Genomic DNA, 18627 nt, shown 5'->3' on the forward strand with positions numbered 1-18627 from the left:
TCCCAGACACCGTCAGAGGCTAGGAGACAGCAGAGGAGACGATGTTAGGAGTGATGTTAGGGAAAACCACGTTTTTATGGGGGATAATTTTCCTCCCCAGAAGGCAGTGATTGGCATTAATTACCTAACAGGTGCTAACAGTGATGAGTCTCATAATTAACCATTTTAGTTCATTTGGGAAGACATGAATATGAGCCTGGTGCAGGAGTGCTTCTCTGTGTGTGTGTGTGCTTGGGTAGTTGAAATATAGAAATACAAAGATATAGGGTTAGGTCGAGTCAGAGAACAATTTATATAGATATAGATGTCTGTGTGTGTTTCAGTTTGTCAAGAATCGTCTTAGTCTGAATATGGAGTGACTCGTTTTTGTCTAAATGGGGATTTGCCAACTTGAGAAGAATACAGTACATTTTCTTGGAGAAAACCCTTGTAGGTCTGCAGACACTTCACCTATTTATGATGGAATGTGAAGACTGGAGCGTTGCTTAAGAACACTACACTACACTACGTTGTTTTCAAGAGCATATTTGTCTGTATAAGGATTCTGGAAGATGTAGAAAGTTGGCCTATTCTTTGTCTAAACTGACGTGCCCAAATAACTTCAGATCCAAAATCTAAAGATATTCTATTGCAATGCTGCTTCATTGTAAAAGGGTTTTCTATTTCTATATGTTAGCCCTGTGCTAGACTATTGGTAAGGGCGTAATGAAGTGTAAAGGTGTGCACTGTCTTATAATAAATAATGGTATATTTGCTGGATCATCAGAATCCCTATTGTTGACCATTTTAGCTTGAAAAAAAAATCACTACATTAACTACTACAAAACTAAACGTGAAGAAATGTTTACTTTTTCTATCAAACATCGCCGGCAGCGACCGCCGTGAACATAGTAGCAGACTCTCCGACAACTGTGCCACTCTCAGAACCATTAAGATTATTCATTTGCCCTTTTCCCAACGTTCAACTGCAGCAGCCAGTGATTCAATTTTACTGACTAACACCAAGTGATGCCTTCCGCACACACTCCCTCTCTCACACACACACACACACACACACACACACTGGTTTCCATGACTTCTGAGGGCTTACATTCATTTCCTGGAGACTTAATCTAACCATAACCATAGTTGCTACTGGCCTAATCCTAACTTTAACCTAACCCTAACTTCTTCACCTAGTTAACATTGGTTGATTTTTCATATTGTGACTGTGTGAACAGATTTAGGTCCCCACAACATAAGGAATACCAGGCACACACACACACTCCGTCACAGGACATATAACTTGTAGAATGCACAATCTGTGTCGAAGGCTGAGATTATTCCAACTAAATTTGTGGCTCAGTATAAAATGTGGCCGACTGTTTTGCCCCCTCTGTGCTTCTCACTCAGGGCTCTGGGTAAGTTCGGAGGGCTCCTGGCAGTGCAGGCGATGCCCCAGCAGGATAATATGGTGATGATGGGAGGGGGGGGGGGGGGCATCCATATGGGGATTTCCTACTGACCCACTTCTTAACCCCATGCTGTCGCACAGAAGTCTTGCTTGCTCTCTGCAGCGTTTGTCGGGCAAAAAAAGAAAAAGGGGGAGGCATCTTTGTCTGCCTCACACTCGCTGTTGCCAAGACACAGAGCTCTGCAGAAGAGCCGACACGTTACATTGCCACTCTGCAGGACCCATTGCCTTGCACGGACCATCGCATGAACGCTATCAAAGCAAACATTCAACAGATCTTTTTCAACAGAGTACGGCGCGAGAGCCAAAGCACATGCAAAAACAAAGGTGTTCGAGGGAAAATGCGCCAAAAAAAAAGAAGCGTCTAAGCGTTTCTGCCGTTCTTTTGTGGAACGCTTCCAGTCGCTCCCGTCTCTTTCACAGCGACGCGGCGACACGTAGGCATCAGTCACACAGTAGACTTTACACGGCGCACAATGACGCACGCTCACAAACTGTACACTTTGCTCCCTGCCAGCGCTCGTGCTCTCCTGCTTACGAAAGGAGCGCGGCAGCCACTCTCTTCTTCACTAACCTACTTTTCTCTCTCTCGCTCTCCATCTCCGCGCTGTCCTTTTTCTCTCGCTATGGATGTCGTGCTCTACTGCAGTCAAGGTTCTTCTGCAGCGTGACCCCAGTCAATAAGCGCCGCATTTAGTTGATATCACTAATATTGGGACGTCAGAGCGGTCGTCTTTTGTGGATGGAACAAAGAGAGACAGACGGATAGATACTGAGGATGCTTTGAAAGGAGGTGCGGAGGAGACAAATGAACAGGTAGATAAAATAAACATGGATAAGAAGAGCGTGCTGTTGACACCGTGTGCTGATATCAGACGGGCATATGGCAACTACGCAGAGAGAGCAGAAGAAACAAGCCTGTCAATGTGGACCATGTCTCACCTAATGAGGCAAACACCAAAGCTACCAATCACATCCATCCATCGTCTACCGCTTTATCCTCCACATGCCATTCCCAGCTGAGGCAACTTGACCCATTTGGTCGACCACACTTTAAGTCACTATATCTCGTTGAAAAATGCATCAAGCTGAACTCACTAACACTTAATGTGACTTGTTCTGAATGTTTGCGCTTTATGGATTATGCAAACCAGGTTTATTATGAACAGACGTCGCAACCGTTTGGTAGAGGCCTGTATCTGAAATACCGTAGGGTCTAATCTCACGTAAATAAAATAATAAAAAAATGCTTTTGCTTTTTTCTTGGTGCATACCTTAAAGGGTTAAAGTGTCTTATTAACCCCTGCATGTTTTTGGATTGTGAGATGGAGAAAACCCACGTGGAGAACATGCAAACTCCATGCAGAAAAGGTCCAATCTCATTCAAATTGAACTAAAAAATTGACTTCCACAGCTCAGTTAAGGAGCCCACAATAACACAGATCACAGCCATGGCAAACTTCAAGTCACATAAATCCTCCGAGAGAACAAACAGAAGGCAAAACCATAACTTTTAGCGAAAGCGAAGAGAGCGGGCATGAGGCAGATTATGGACGTCACAGATGGGGTGAGATGCAGGATGCAAGGCTTTAAGGCTGCCTCGCGTTGACTCCCGTTCCTCCTGTTGTTGTGTTTGCTTGTGGGTTTTTTTTTCTTTTAGAAAAAGGGGTCTAAAATGTTGTTGCTGCGGAGGAAGCAAAGAGAACAAATTACGCCTGTAGATGATGATAAAGCATCATGATATCTCGCCGTTGTTCTTCTAGCCAACACTAGAAAGTCAATAAAAGGAGGTTATTTGCACTGAAGCTCAGACACAATGAACCCCTAGAAGCACTGACTTTTTCCTCTTTCATGACCAAATAAACAGAAGCATGTTAATGGGAGTATATATATATATATATATATATGGATTGATTAGTTTGTTCTGATGCTGTGTGAACATCATGAAGTTTACTGCTTGTATTTAACTTTTTTAATTACTTTAGTACATGTTTCATCCTGCAGCTGTTGATGAATATTGCATTTGCCTAAAGGTTTTTGTTTTTTTGTGATATTTTAACCCTTAGCGCACCCATGGTAAACCTTATATGGACATCCTGGAGTGTGTGTTTGTAGGTCACGTATTCAGGCGTCACAAAATGCGTTTTTTTATCTTCTAATGTGTTGATGAGTGGCGTTGGTAGTGATATAAAGTAGCAATAATTGTGCAGAAGTCACATAATAGACTGTTTTTCTTTTCTTTTGGTTCATAAAAACAAGCCAAACGAACTTCGAACTGTGACGGATTTCCAAATTTTGCAAATTCGATCCAATTTTTTAAACTTTGAGTATTTTTGTATGTGTGTTTATAAAGTTGGTGAACATTAAAATGTCTTCTTTTTTTATCAGATGGAGAAAAAGGATATAAGACACTATATTGCATTCTTAAAGCCTCTGTATGCGTTTTAACATAGTCATAGAAACAGTTTTAACAGCTGAAAATGTACTATAGTATAACATTAAGTGATCATTTTCCTTTAAAACATCAATTTTAAACATGTAGTGAGTTTAATTTGGACATTTTTGGCACTTAAGGTGCTGAGCGTTGTTTTTTTCAAGGCTTTATGCGTCAAGTTCGGGACACAGGCTTTTAAGATGAAAGTTTTAAACTTTTATGCCTTAGCCAAGGTGAAAGAAAAAAAAATGACATCAGGGTTAATGTTTCAAACCTTGGACGGCTCCCTCCAGAGCCGTAGATTACACAACTCTTCTCACCGAGCAGCTCCTCGTGACAAGTGAAGTGAAATGTGAAAATCGATGGGGTGCCCTCTGTGCTCCCATTCAAGGATACCGACTGTAGTTTATATCACACTCTTAATTCATTGTAAAGTTTATTTTTAACTTACTATCACAGTACATTCCACCAGTTTAAAACTTGTTTTTTTTTTTTTTTTTTTACCTCTGTCATCATAAGAACAATAACTACCTGACAGGCTTTGACAAGCAGCTGTTGGAGAGCAGTGTCCCGCCTGTCTCTCTGCTGTTCTGCTGCGGTATCTGGGTCAGCATCTCTGACATGTTGTCAGAGGTGTAAGACCCCCGCGGAGACACACATCATTATCATCACCATCTCCCACCGCCTCCCTCCTTCCCTATCTGTCTGTCTATGTCTGTGTCTCTCTTTTTTTTTATTTATCTCCCTGTACAACAGCGTGTTGCCCTCAGCTGATTGAGCAGGAGTTCCACTGCTGCTGACTCATAAATCTAAAACTGGCGGGGGGGGGGAGTGAAGCAACATGGCCCAGTAAGTCAAGGTGCCACCACAGTGATATTATCCTGCCAGTCAGGAAGCTCAGGGTGCATTTACATGACGACCCGTGTCAGTCTGACTAAAAGCAGACTTTTAAAATAGGTGGAAACATGGTACCTTGACGAGGACTCCCTGGAAGAAGAGATCTTGTATCTCAATGGGACCTTCCACCCATCCATCCATTTTCTACTGCTTTATCCTCCACATGGAGGATAACCCTAACCCACAAGGTCACAGGGGGGTGCTAGTTGAAGAAGATGATACACAGAAGAACAAGGACTGATGAGGACACAGATTTAAGATCCGTCAGCTGTATATAAATACAGTGCAACCCATAATAATAATAATAAGCTATCGCCACCTAGTCAATAAATTGATTTCCCTCGTGTGCAATTGAACGGCAGTGGAGTTGTAGCTGTTGTAACCGTGCATGAAAGTGGACGGACTCAAACAAACACTTGAAGCAAAAAGTTAGAAGAGGACAAACATAAAGGAAACTAACTTTTATACTTGGCCTCTTTTACTGGCAAAAAAACAACAACAACAACAACCCAAAAACATAAAGAATCCGACAGTGGCTTGAACACTTTTTCCCGTGAAAGAGACAAAAGATTCTAGAGAAAAACAATAGCCTCATAGATGCTCCGTTTCCCTAAGTGGTGCATCTTCATCATGATGAATAAAGGCACCTCTTTGTCAGTCATGTGCTTTAGTGGAGCAGGTATTTATTTCTCTGTTTTCACTCCGTGTCTGTCCTCGCTCTCTCTCGCTCTCTCTCTCTCTCTCGCTGTGGACCCGGGTGACTGATGAAGCCTGTCACAGAGAGGAACACCCAGGTTGTAGCACCCAGAAATGACTGCCCCAAGGACTTATGAGATACAATCATGAGGCGCAAACCTGAATACTGGTATTTTGAAATACCAAAGACAGAGAATTACCTTCGGAAATCTTCTGGGGATTTCGGGCGTATATGTGTGAGGAAAATGTCAACTGCTGGCTGCCGCAAAAAGAACGGAAACAGTCCGTCTTCATCTGTTAATGCGACACCTCACCACAGACCTTGTTTTGTGTGTGTGTTTGAGATTTAACAGTCCAACTGTTGGATCTCTGATCCACTCGATGTGTTATAATCAATACAATCAGTCAACTGACCATTATATTCTTACATTCTAACATTGCTTACAAGGGCTGAAATAGAAAAATTAAAAACGTCAGCCATAATAACCTGGACTCCATCTAAAGCTTCGCAAACTGAAGTTCAGCCGTCACATGGAACCAGGCACTTGGACGATACCAAAAATACTGTATAGAGTGGGAAGGAGACCAGTCCTCCAATAAAACGTGACTCGGGGTCGTAGGCAGGAATTACGAAATGTACAAATGTACGTTTTTAAAGTAGGCGCCCACTAGTGGTAGTATAAATCGCAGCAATCTGGTACCTTGGGTGTGTCGTCATCAAGTACTTTCAATGAGGTTCGTGCTGGCAGTTCACTTAGTGGTTAAAGCATTCTACTTTGATGTAATCGACAGGTTTGACTCTCACATTACTGCCTCGCCTCGTCTTTTTAGCCCTAACCGTAAACTTCACTTGTGCCCAGTTGAGTTGAAAAATACTGGTGGGCTAAAAACGTACATATGTGTCACGGGGAAAATGTGGCACAGGGGAAAGCTGGCAGAAGGTAATGTATACAGTAGCGTGAAAGAAGCTTGTATTCTTACTTCCTGATTGACCTCAACTGGCAAACTGTTAGAATATGTCCATTTTGTATATATTATGGTCTAAAGGAGCTGAGAAAACACTATCTCACCACTTTTACAAACGAGGAAACACTAGAGGCAGTTACAAAAGACTACAAAGTATATCCTGCTCCAGATTGATTTGATGTTATTGAGAGAACTGGGCTTCAACCTGAAGTGACGGCATCATTAAATTCAGTGTCTATGTCCGTGACGTTTAATCAATCACATACAGTAGCCTCATGTTACATGATATCCACTGAATGAGAATGACATGTTTTACATGTGTGCTCTGTACTGGGACCTGTGTTGTGGTATGTGGCAGAAACAAAGTTGGTTTTTATCCCATGATATTAACCGTCGACGGGACTTTAGGTTTTGAAGCGTCTGATAGTCGTGTCTCGTTATCTCGAGGTGTTACTTTGCATTTGTGTTGGTTTCCAAATGTCCTTCATGTGTGAGTCGTTTCCATCCACCCATGCAGCTTGGATGCCCCCAAGGTAGATTCTTTTTCCATTTAAATATGCGTGTGAAGTCGGCTGCGATGACACATCGGCGCGCCGTCACAATTGGGTGCCCCCATCTGCCACGGTTTAGTATTGGATACAGATAAAAATCTAAGAAATCTGTCCTTGTGTTCAAGGAAATTAAAGTTTAGGAGAAGACTTTCATAGAGGAGTCACGGCTATTATCAGAGCGTGTATGTATTGTTATATATTAGTGTGTTATTTTTAAATCTGTCACAGTTTACTTTTAAAAAAACAGGCCTAAACCTTCTGTAAACGGAGACGTTTCGACCGCTTTAAGGTCTTTAAAGATCAGAGTGATATCTCGCCATCGATTCAGCGACTTGCTTTAACAATGTCCCGCGAGACGCAAGTCAATGCATTGTCCTGCGAGAAGACAATGGCGAGAAGAGGACGGCGCTCGTATCCTGCAGGAAACGGTCCAACTTGAATAGAAGAGGGGGAAAAAAAAAATAAAATAAGGCACAATAGAAATCAATAGCTCTTCAAAATGAGGAAGGTATGACGGAAGGCTGTAATCATAAAAGGGTGCAGCGGAAGTCATTGTCCTTTCAAAGGCTCAGGGAGGAACAATTAAGGGTAGATAAGCTATTCTTTCTGCTATCATTCCCGTCTCAATTTCCCCTGACACACTTTTCAATAATACGGTTTCTCTGCATCGCGCTCTATCTGTTTAATGGTCAGCCCTCGTGAGACTTACTCGGAGATACGTGATCAGTTCTGGAACGGATTTGGCTGCACCCATTCCGCTGCGTCTCTCTTGGGAGTTTGGCAACGCTCCTCATCTCTGCCCCGCGTCCTCCACCGTGAGCTCACCCTCTCTCACTCTCACCCACTATCTTTTCCCCCTTCCTCTAAATGGGTGTGTAGTGATGCGTTAATGAGTGCAGACAAAGCTGGCAGCATATGACGATGATAATGAGATGAACAATATTTGGAAAACAAGGCCATGTATAAGAGTGAGTATCTGACACGTTGCTTTGGAGCAGACAGATAGTGTGGCGCGCTGAAAACCCGTGCAGCTGCCTCATGGCTCAGCTACATAAGATAAATTATTCATGGCCGTGCAAGTCCAAGTCCTCACTGTTTCGGGGGCCAATACATGAACGCCGTTGCCAGTGATATGTTCTGAGATTAATGCTTTGACACATTTAGCACACGAAACGGCATGTTTACTGGGATTCTCTAAATTCCCAGATCCCATTTTTGAGTCAAACGGACGCTAAAGCGTGACATGTATCGGGACACGGGTGACTGATTGGTGATTGACAGCTCGCACTGTCTAATTGATGCATGGTTGCAGGTGTAGGTGGATGTGCAGAAGACAGGATTTGAGTCACGTCCGCCCCCCTGCTCTTTCCAAATCTGGTTGCCTCAGGTTTCAAATGAGCAACGTGACGTTGGGCCAAAATGCTAATGCTAAAAAACAAGGTTTCAAAGGAGCAGTTTATAAACGGGCGGCCGTTTCCATATGCACGGTCTTAACTTGTTGCACTCTGAGCCATAAATTGGCAAACTTTCTAGACTTAGAGAGATTTTCAGTCAGTGCAAATTTAAAATGAATGTAACAAGTTGCATCATATCCTAATAAACGCATAGCTGAATGTCCATTTGCAATATTCCTGCTCTTTCCTGGCAGCATCCAAGAGGTTTTAGTGCCAAGGAACTTCTAAAACATGGACAAGATTCTCAATAAAACAACACTAAAGAAGAGATACAGACATAATTTGATCGACACCACTTTCAGGGCATTGGAAGTTATGCTGCGTTCCAGTGCAACTCCAAAAAGAAGGACAATTTAGCGTTTTTTTTAAATCCAGACATATGGCCCCCCCAGTTTATAAGACAGGCTAGTTTCATTAGCACTTCTTGTGCCATAATTTTGTCAAAGGAAATGGAATCCTTCTCTTTTAGCTAACCAGTGGTTGTAGTGATCTAGTTAACCCTTTAACACCTAAAGCCTCAAAATTACTTTTGCTTATTTTAACCATAAAAGGCCAGAAAATGTCCTGTGAGTTAAAGTAAAAATAAAGTTTTACTTAGAAAACACCGTAGTACACTCTTAGAACTAAAATTGCTAAGTAGAGCCAGATAAGGTTCTTCGGCTTGTGCTCATAGGAGAAAACTTTGTTATGAAGGTTGCCCCTGGAACCCTTTTGGAGGGTTCCACCAAGGACCCTTTTAAAACCCTTTATTCAGGAAAAGGTTTTTAAAGGGTTCTCTGGATCAAAATGGTTCTTACTGGAACCATTAGTGTTACGAAGAACTCTTGAAAAACCCTTTCTTCGGGAAAGGGTTTTTCAGAAGCAAATGGTTCCAGGTAGAACCTCAGCCCTTTTAGAAGGACCCTTTTGGAACCCTTATTTCAACTCTCCCCTCTCTGGTGACAAAGACGTTGATTCGCCTGCTTCCTGCAACAACGCGAGTGAAATTACCGTAATGACCACATGTTGGCTTTGACTTGGCAACTGCTCAGCTTTCGGAAACAGTTGGAATTTCTCCGATAGCACAAACTGCAAAACGCTCGGTGTTAAAGGGTCAAGTAAAATATTATTATTACTTATTTAAGTTATAAGTTATTATAAGTTACTAAGTTATTTTTTTTACCAAATGTCCCCGGGCAACTGCAGCCCTCGGCTCCAGGAAGTCATGGTTGGGATTCACTCAACCAAACTCGGTGAACTTTTGAAGCGCCTCTGAAATCATGAGCGCCGTTTGCTTGACTCTCGTGAAGCCGGCGCTCCCTTAAGGTGTGAGCATCACCGTCAAATAAGTTCCTATATCTGTCAGCTTTTTGGCCTTTTCTCTTCAAAGACGCCACCCACTGACGATCGTGCCTGCAGGTAGCGAGACCCATGGAGCCTCAGACATCTGTTCTTTTCTCTCCGTCTTTCTTGCGAGGAAACTTTCTTGCGTATGTGTACAGTAAGTATGCGATGCTACACCTCAGCCTGTGCTGTATATCTGACCTGTTTACCTCGTCTTTGATTGAGCTCGCGTATGAACTCACTCTCTATCCGTCTCACCACACCAAGAGGGATTTTATACTCTGCGCCTGCTGAGATTCCCATGAGCCTGACGGTTGTAATGACCCCCTCCTCTCCATACTCGCCATCATCCGTCCTGCAGGAGAGCGATACGGACCGAGAGGATGAGGTCGGGGCAGATACGCCCGCCTCTTACTGTACTGTAAACAATCAGGAGGGGAGGGAAAAAAATAGATGCCTCCCGTCCGCCTCACACAAGGCAGCCTCACGCATAAACTGCTTACCATCTTTCAGTGTGACTAAATATGCATATGCAGAAAAACAGAGAAGGTACTCCTACTCACACACACAGTGCGTCTGCACTGTCACATGAGAGTCAGGAGCGTTTTACAGCCACAGAATAAACACCAAAAGATTGATTTTTTTTGCAATCTCAGATCATCTTACATTAGGTTTTTTCCATCTTCAGTGTCAGTTCTCAACATCCAAGGCCTTTGTACCAAATTAGAGCGAGAGTCTTTCAATAAAAAAATATATGAATGCCTCTTTCTTGACAGCGTCGGACAAAGCTGTGACCTTAAACAAGCGCAGAGGAGGCGAGCAGACACGTGAAGGATAAGTGGGGAGAGAAGATGAAGAGACAGGCCGACGGAGCAGCAGGCAACATAACATAGGTTGCATAACAATGACTTTTTTTTTTTTCAGTACAGTGCAGCCGGCCTGCCTGGCTGTTGATATGTGGGCGCGGGTGACTGCAGGACAATGCGAACTTGCCGTGTGCTGCAGAGCAATTTTCGACACGAGAGAGAATACTGTTGCCATGACAAGAGAGAGGAAGCGAAAAAAACGAGACGAGGAGAGGGTTGAGTAATGACAGAGAGGCAGTTTTTTCGCAGCTGAGGGGAAGAAGAAGAAGGAGAAGACGGCGAACGAGAGGGGTTCATCCGTTTGCAAGAGTGAGAAGAAAGCGGGAATAATGGATGAGTCAGCTGCTCACCGTTTATTTTCAGTGCCGAATCAAACAAACAGTGAAATTACACTGTAAAGCCAGTAGCAATGGAGCCGGGCCAAGAACGAGAGAGAAGCACTCCTACATACATGTGCTCTTGCTTTCTATTGATGTCTCTCTTTATGCTGCTTCATTCTCTCCATGCGTGCACACAGATATACGCAACACATCAAGGAACTGGGTTGTCTACCCTATTTCCCCCCCCCCCCCCCCGTTTTTTATAGCGTCTATAGAAGAAGAGAACATTCTCGTCTGCAACATGAAAAAGGCGCAGACACCACTTCTACCCTCGGAGGATACCCTCGCGGCTCCATGCTGGATGTCTGGCTTCACACGAGGGAGACTGCGCGGCTTTGAAATCGCTTAGTGCTTTTGGTGCTGATCTGTACGAATGTGACTGTGACTCTGCAGCGTTTGTGAAGTGCACGCTCACACCGTTGTGCTGCTGACGGCACTGATGACTGCCTGTTACCTGGTGGTCACAAGCTCGCGGTGCACGCGGCGTCTCATCAGCGCAGTCACACTTACTGTAAAATCCTGACATCCTGACACCTTCGTACTGCAGTCTGAATTAATGCCAGCGTCTTTTTCTTTCTTTCATTCTTTCATCTTCAGAACAAGGTTCCCTGAAACCAGAGATGAAAAAAAATGTAGATGTAGTTTTCTGGTTGCAAAAAATGTACACGTGTACATTTCACTTCAAAAAACTGAAAATACCATTTGATAAAACGGCATTCAAGAAGCTGCCGTGTGGACGTTTTTGAAAATTAAACAAATGCTACATTCAAACCGTTGTCAAACACAACAATTAAAAACTGTCGATGCTGCACTTCAGTGGGGAAATATACAGGAAAAAATTGATTTGAAACGATGTCTGAGACTTCACATGACAGCCAGTGTTCAACACAGTGATTGTTTTATTAAAGTTACAAACAAATATTTTCATATGTTTATACGTAAATAGATACTTTTGTTGGTTAGTCTTTGTCATGTTATTCCAACATTGGCTAACTTAAGTGGTTTGTTTAACTTTTGACTGTCATTTTATATGCGGAGAGGTTGTTTTTTGTGGCTGGATCACAGTATATGCAGACGATGGTCAAATTTATGCCTTGATCTTCATATCTTCATTCATTCATTCATTCATTCATTCATTCATTCATTCATCTTCTAAGTCTTTATACTACAAATGGGAGTCACGGGGGCGATCTTGATGTTGACACATATTGATATTTTTTTAGGTAAAGACCTGACTGCATTAATATGGTTTTTAACCTGGCTGTGTGCATGTTTGCTGTTCTGTTTGTTTGTTTTTGTCACCTGGTGTGTTTTGGTTGGTCTACATGTGGTTGACTCGGGGTCTGTAAAGTCGCTGAATATTCGCAGGGACACGAACCTTAAACTTAAAGAAACGGACATTATTTCCCTTACTTTCCTCTGGCTCGGTTCATTCCGTCTCAGTTTCTGTGATTGTATCTAATGTTTACAACTTCTTCTTCTCTGTTTTTTTGGGTGTATTGTTACAGCGCACCATACAGTGCTGGCATATGTACTTGCAGTGTTTCGAGTCTTTAAAAGGTTAAGTAAGTAGTTTATAGTGCCATCTAGAGGAGAGGCTGAAATTTACAACAAAGAACTGCTCCTCTGCTCACCCCCTCCCTTCCCTGAGCGCTACGGTATCCTCCGCAGGTCAAATGTCGTCCTCGTCGTCTTTCTCCGTGTCAGCAGATGAGGTTCGTGAGGCGAGGGAGAGGGCGGAGCTACCGCGGCCGTAGCAGACGAAGCGGAGAGAGAGGAGGCGGGACTTCCGCTACAAGTAAAGAGACGCTTGATTTGTTCTCTCGCGTTTGTCCTTACAGGCTCCGGTAGAAACATGGCGTCTCGCTGCTAACAGTGGCTATGCAACCGCGGCCCGCGACCGTGTTATTTTACATGACTTTTTGAAACACTACGAAAATGAAACAAAAACTATTATACAGCGACTAGACAATGCAGGAGCACATAATATGTATAAAAAAGTGGATTTTGGGACATATAAACCCATAAATACTACACATTGTCACTTTAAGGGGAACTTGTTGAAAACGGCAAAGATTGTTTATATTTCTTGCCGTTTCCGTGCTGACGTGGTCTGAAGTTGTGGACATTTCATTTATGTATGATTTGTTTATTTAGCTTCATCATTTTGTTTTCGAGGGATTAAGCCTAACAAGAAAGCGACACATTACATAATGTCAGGATGTTGTTTTCATCTGACAACATGGACACATACGAACAAACACTGTATTCGTCAGATAATTTGCCGATGTGTTCTGAATACGTGACCGTATTCATGCACGCTGAACATCCATTAGTAGCACATTCACAAACCGGTGCGGTTCACTGCTGAATGGGCTGCTTTGTGAGGAAAGTGTAGACTGGACAAACTTGGTTTTTTTTTCTTCTTGCACTCCTACCCTGCAATTTGAAGCGGGATCCCTGTCGCAGCAATACAGTCTCACAATTAGTGAAATAAATGAGACGTCTGGATATTTAGCCACTTAAGCCCTTTTAAAGGATTACATTCCCTTGCAGGATTACATCTGCACTCAACACTGAATATTTCCAATAGCATCAAGACCGTTGCTATAATGGATAGCGGATAATGTGGATGCTGTGATATGGAACAGCAGTGTCAATATCCATCCATCCATCCATCCATTTTCTACCGCTTTAGGCGGGGTGACACCCTGGACAGTTTGCCAGTCCATCACAGGGACACATATAGAGACAAACAACCATCCACTCACACCTACGGTCAATTTAGACTGTCCAATTTACCTAATCCACATATTGCATGTACAGCAGTGTCAATATAAATGAGGCAACGTTAGAATTCCCTAGTGCAGTTCTTTTAAGAGAGTCACGATAAGTCACTGTAAATACTTAATTGTTCATAAGATAGATTATTCAGCCGCTGATTAGCTCTCCCACACAAGGTAGTTGTTATAGCTGCTGCTGCTGCTGCTGCTGCTGCTGCTGCTGCTGCTGCTCTGTGTATGATGGCGTTTATGGAGTAGACTCCGTCCGTCCATTGGTCTGTCATAAACACAGACCATCTGTCAGACCTCCACTGGGTTTTAAAATGCATCTGGCAACATGAAAGTTTGACAAAATGTCTTTCCACTACTCTGCCATGGGGGCCAACCTCTCAATTTTTTATTATGGACATAAAAATTCTGTCTTTTTGTTGTTGTATAACAAAATATCTTCTGTACGTTCGAAGAGACGCGTAGGTTTTGTCGACGACCAGTCACACTCTATACACCTTCTGAGAACTCCTTGGCTGTAACAGCAAATAACATGATTTGGCTTTGGAATTCTGAGAAACTACCAAAACACTGCTGGCACCTCTGTACATGACATGAGCCTCGGAGATCTCACAAAACTCCCCAACTATCTGCAAATCCGCTTATCGAGTTAAACTGCTCGTTAAACATCTGCAACGTTTCACATTTTCATTCATACTCCAATAGGGGGCGATATATCGCAAATATTTGAATTAACAAATTAAGACACAATAAACACTTACTGCCAGTTTCCAAAGCGATCGATAGATGGATAGATAGAAATGCAGCAAGCTTGATATAAGATAGCTAGATATTAGATATTAGATAGATAGATAGATAGATAGATAGATAGATAGATAGATAGATAGATAGATAGATAGATAGATAGATAGATAGATAGATAGATAGATAGAAATGCAGCAAGCTTGATATAAGATAGCAAGCTAGATGAATAGAAAGAAATGCAGCTAGCTAGATAGATAGATAGCAATGCAGCTAGCTAGATATAAGATAACAAGAAAGATAGATAGATAGATAGATAGATAGATAGATAGATAGATAGATAGATAGATAGATAGATAGATAGATAGATAGATAGATAGATAGATAGATAGATAGATAGATAGATAGATATGCAGCTAGCTAGACATAAGATAGAAAGCTAGAAAACAAGCTAGAAAACAAGATAGATAGATAGATAGATAGATAGATAGATAGATAGATAGATAGATAGATAGATAGATAGATAGATAGATAGATAGATAGATAGATAGATAGATAGATAGATAGATAGATAGATAGATAGATAGATAGATATGCAGCTAGCTAGACATAAGATAGAAAGCTAGATAGCAAGCTAGATAGATAGATAGCAAGCTAGATAGATAGATAGATAGATAGATAGATAGATAGATAGATAGATAGATAGATAGATAGATAGATAGATAGATAGATAGATAGATAGATAGATAGATAGATAGATAGATAGATATGAGATAGCAACACAACAAGCAGATAGTCAAACATAGAGAGATGCCCTTATCCTGGGGAAAACCCCAGGAACACTGTCATGTTCATAGAATCATGAAATTGCAACTGGTGACAGCTGTCAGTCATCCAGATAAATGTATGGTGTGGTGATGTCACTCAGGGTGTTGTGTTTCTCAGCACTGTAGAGTGAGTAAAGTGTGTGTGTGTGTGTGTGTCACTGTCAATAGAAAGATGTTTGGAATAATTTAGAAATGGTGATGACACTTAGAAGACGAGGAACGATTCATTAGACAGAGAGCGCCATATACTGTTCTGAAAAGAAATGTCATACTAACCACTTCACATGGATTCATGGAATCACTGCACACCTATTCATGTCAAAGGGCCCCGACACCTGCCATGCTTTGATGGTATATTGAATTTTACAATTGTGCTCCTCAAACCAAAAAAAAAAAGAAAACCATTATGAAAGCTGGTGACCTCATCCCTGACTTGTTGGCTTCTTGTGAGAGATCAGCACTCTGATGTTCACCATGAATGGAGTGAATTATACTTGAGAGATGATGAGATTTTAACAGCATAATGACTCGCTGCCCTCAGCTGTGATTCTGTCTTATTCTACCCGCCCTCCCCTGCTTGACCCCGACCCCATCACTCAGTCTCAATTTCAATTTACTTCAAGTCATGTTGCCTTCAGTGAGACGGGATCAGCCCATCACGTCAGTGCATCACAAAGTGTTGATTCAAAAAAAAAAAAATAATAATAATCTGTGAAAAAGTCTGTGATGGAGTTCAGAGGAAGGTATTTATTTGAAAATAGAACAAAGGCAAAATCAAGACGGGCATGTTCCCTGTCTGACACCGTCTGATACTCAATTTCATCAGAAGCAGGAAGACACAAACTCTCTCTGGAATAATCTGCCATCTATGTTTTGTTTAACAACTGGACTTCCAACTAGCAATGGCTCTATGTTCATAATAAATAACGTTTAATTTTAGGATGGGACGATACCCCTTCTTTTTGTGTCCGATACCGATATCTCTAAGTATCTACCAATACCGATATCGGTCCGATACAGTCATTTTAGACCATGTATGAACGTATGAAGCTGTTAACATAACACATTAGTGCTGAGTCATAATTCTGCAACTTTATAACAAACATCGTTCTCCCATAGAGAAGACATAAACAGCCACAAAACATGACTCAGATAAAATGCTTTTGTGGATTTTTATCAACATTTTGACACTGATAAGTGATATAAGTAGGATTTTTGGATTGAATCAGATTTTACATTTTATCTGTCCGATATCCAATCCAGTGATCATGACCATTATCGGACCAAAACTGACCGATACCGATCCGCATCCCTACATCCCTACGAGTATGCATTTTCTCATCACAGTAGTGAAGTTTAGTTCAATATCTGCCTGTTTTCCATGTTTGTGATTAAAAGACAGATGAACAGATGATCTGTTTTGGTATATTACTCATATATCTGTTGCATTCCTTTATTCAAACAGGGCCAAAGTTGCTACAGCACACAATGGTGCCCATAATAAGCCACGTTCGAAGGCTGCAACGCGACCCATTAGACCGTTATCCGACAGACGGACGTTTCTTGCATTTAAAGAGATAATTTCCTACTTTGTATTTGCATTGCATCTGCGAGGTTACGTCACACGTCTTTTCCTTTTCACCAAACACCACGGAAAATTCTGTCAGTTTTTCCGTTCTATACCGACGACCTCACGCTGTTTCTGTCTCCACTCCTTTTCTCCTCTTCTCTACCTCGTCAGTCATGTGTGAGAATGTGTTTGTGTGTGTGGTTTGAATCAGTGCCAGGGCTAAGTGATTAATTAGTAAGGACACGACTTGCTTTACCGAGCTGTGGAAGGTTTAGGGCCTTTGAACGCACCTTGTCGCTTGACAATGAGACACAGAGAAAATGGTGGATCACATCGATATATTTTTTTCAGTTCTAAACTCACAACTTTTATCTTTTTGGCAGCGCGGCAACAAAACACCATCTGCAAAAAAACCCAAAAAAAGGGCTAAAGGAGAATAGAGTTTGTATTTGAAGGACTTGTTGAGACTTCATTTATGTGTCTACATTTTTTTTTCTTTTGTGGCGTCTTTACAAATGTTGCCAAGCTCACTTCCTTTTCTGCCAGAACATTTCTCAAACAATCTTCATCCTCCAAGAATCCGTATACCGTATCTCACATTTTCAAGTGGCAGTGCTGCGGCTTTTAACTGATTTTTTTCACCTAACGAGGATTCCTTTGGGCCCTTTAACGGGAATATGCATTTTTCCCTGTATAGGCTCAGTGCACGGAGAGAACAATGCATGAGAGAGTGTCCTCTGAATTCACACACACGTGTGTTTTCTAACGCTCAGCTGTGCTTTAAAGTCAGACGTCGCAGTTTTAGTTCCCCGCTGTGCTCTTACAACTCTGCTGCCACGCTTGCGCTGTAGTTTATTTTCGTGTGTTATCCTGTCATCAAGTTTGTGCGTCGTGCAGAGGAGGTGCAGCGTGAAGCAGCCGACGTGTGGGAAAAGGATGATCCACCAATTTATCAGTCACGGCCGGGGGTTGAGGAGGCCACTTTTGAAGGTGCTCGGGTGCGATTGCTAATTACAATCATTACTAATTGCTAATTACGATCATTACCCATGAAAATACAATTAAGATGTTTTGCTTAAAATAAAAATCCATCTGGTTGGTGTTGATTTTTTTTTCCTTTTTTTCCTCTAGTTTTAGAGCCATTATTTCAATTATTTAACAGTATAACACTTTCTCATGCAGAGAATGCAGACAAAATATTGATGCATGTTCTTCAAAAATCAAAGTACATTTTTAATAGTTACTCACATATTGAGGTGGGCAGCTCTTACATGTTACCTGGAATAACTGGGTACCACAATACTGCCCAGGACTGATTAAGACTGCCTTTCAACTTCCTTAACCTATAGTGCTAAAAAGAGCATCGGCTTTCAACATGGTACGGGAAAAACAATAGCACATTACATTGGGAGTGAAGTATTGTTTTAGTGGCTCTGTCTGTTTGTTTGTTTGTTTGTGCTTCCACACTTGCACTTGCCAATATGACCAACAGAGGCCGCCAGAGGCTTGTTGCTTGAATTCGGTGAAGTCTGCCATCTCTGATTGCCTTGTAGAGCTGCAACTAACGATTATTTACGTGATCGATTAATCTGATGATTATTTTCTCGATTAATCGATGAATCGTTCGGTCCATAAAATGTCAGAACATGTTAAAAAAACGTTGATCAGTGTTTGTCA

At 41.9% G+C, this 18627-nt stretch overlaps 1 protein-coding gene across 1 annotated transcript in view; it reads left to right on the plus strand.

Moving 5' to 3' along the window:
- shisa9a (shisa family member 9a) overlaps positions 1-18627 on the plus strand; it is a gene marked incomplete at both ends in the record, with an annotated part of 43370 nt that overhangs the window by 15436 nt on the left and 9307 nt on the right. The gene's annotated exons all lie outside the window — the stretch shown is intronic.

The sequence above is a fragment of the Microchirus variegatus genome (genome assembly GCF_963457635.1).
Source record: "Microchirus variegatus genome assembly, chromosome: 17".
Taxonomy (NCBI): domain Eukaryota; kingdom Metazoa; phylum Chordata; class Actinopteri; order Pleuronectiformes; family Soleidae; genus Microchirus; species Microchirus variegatus.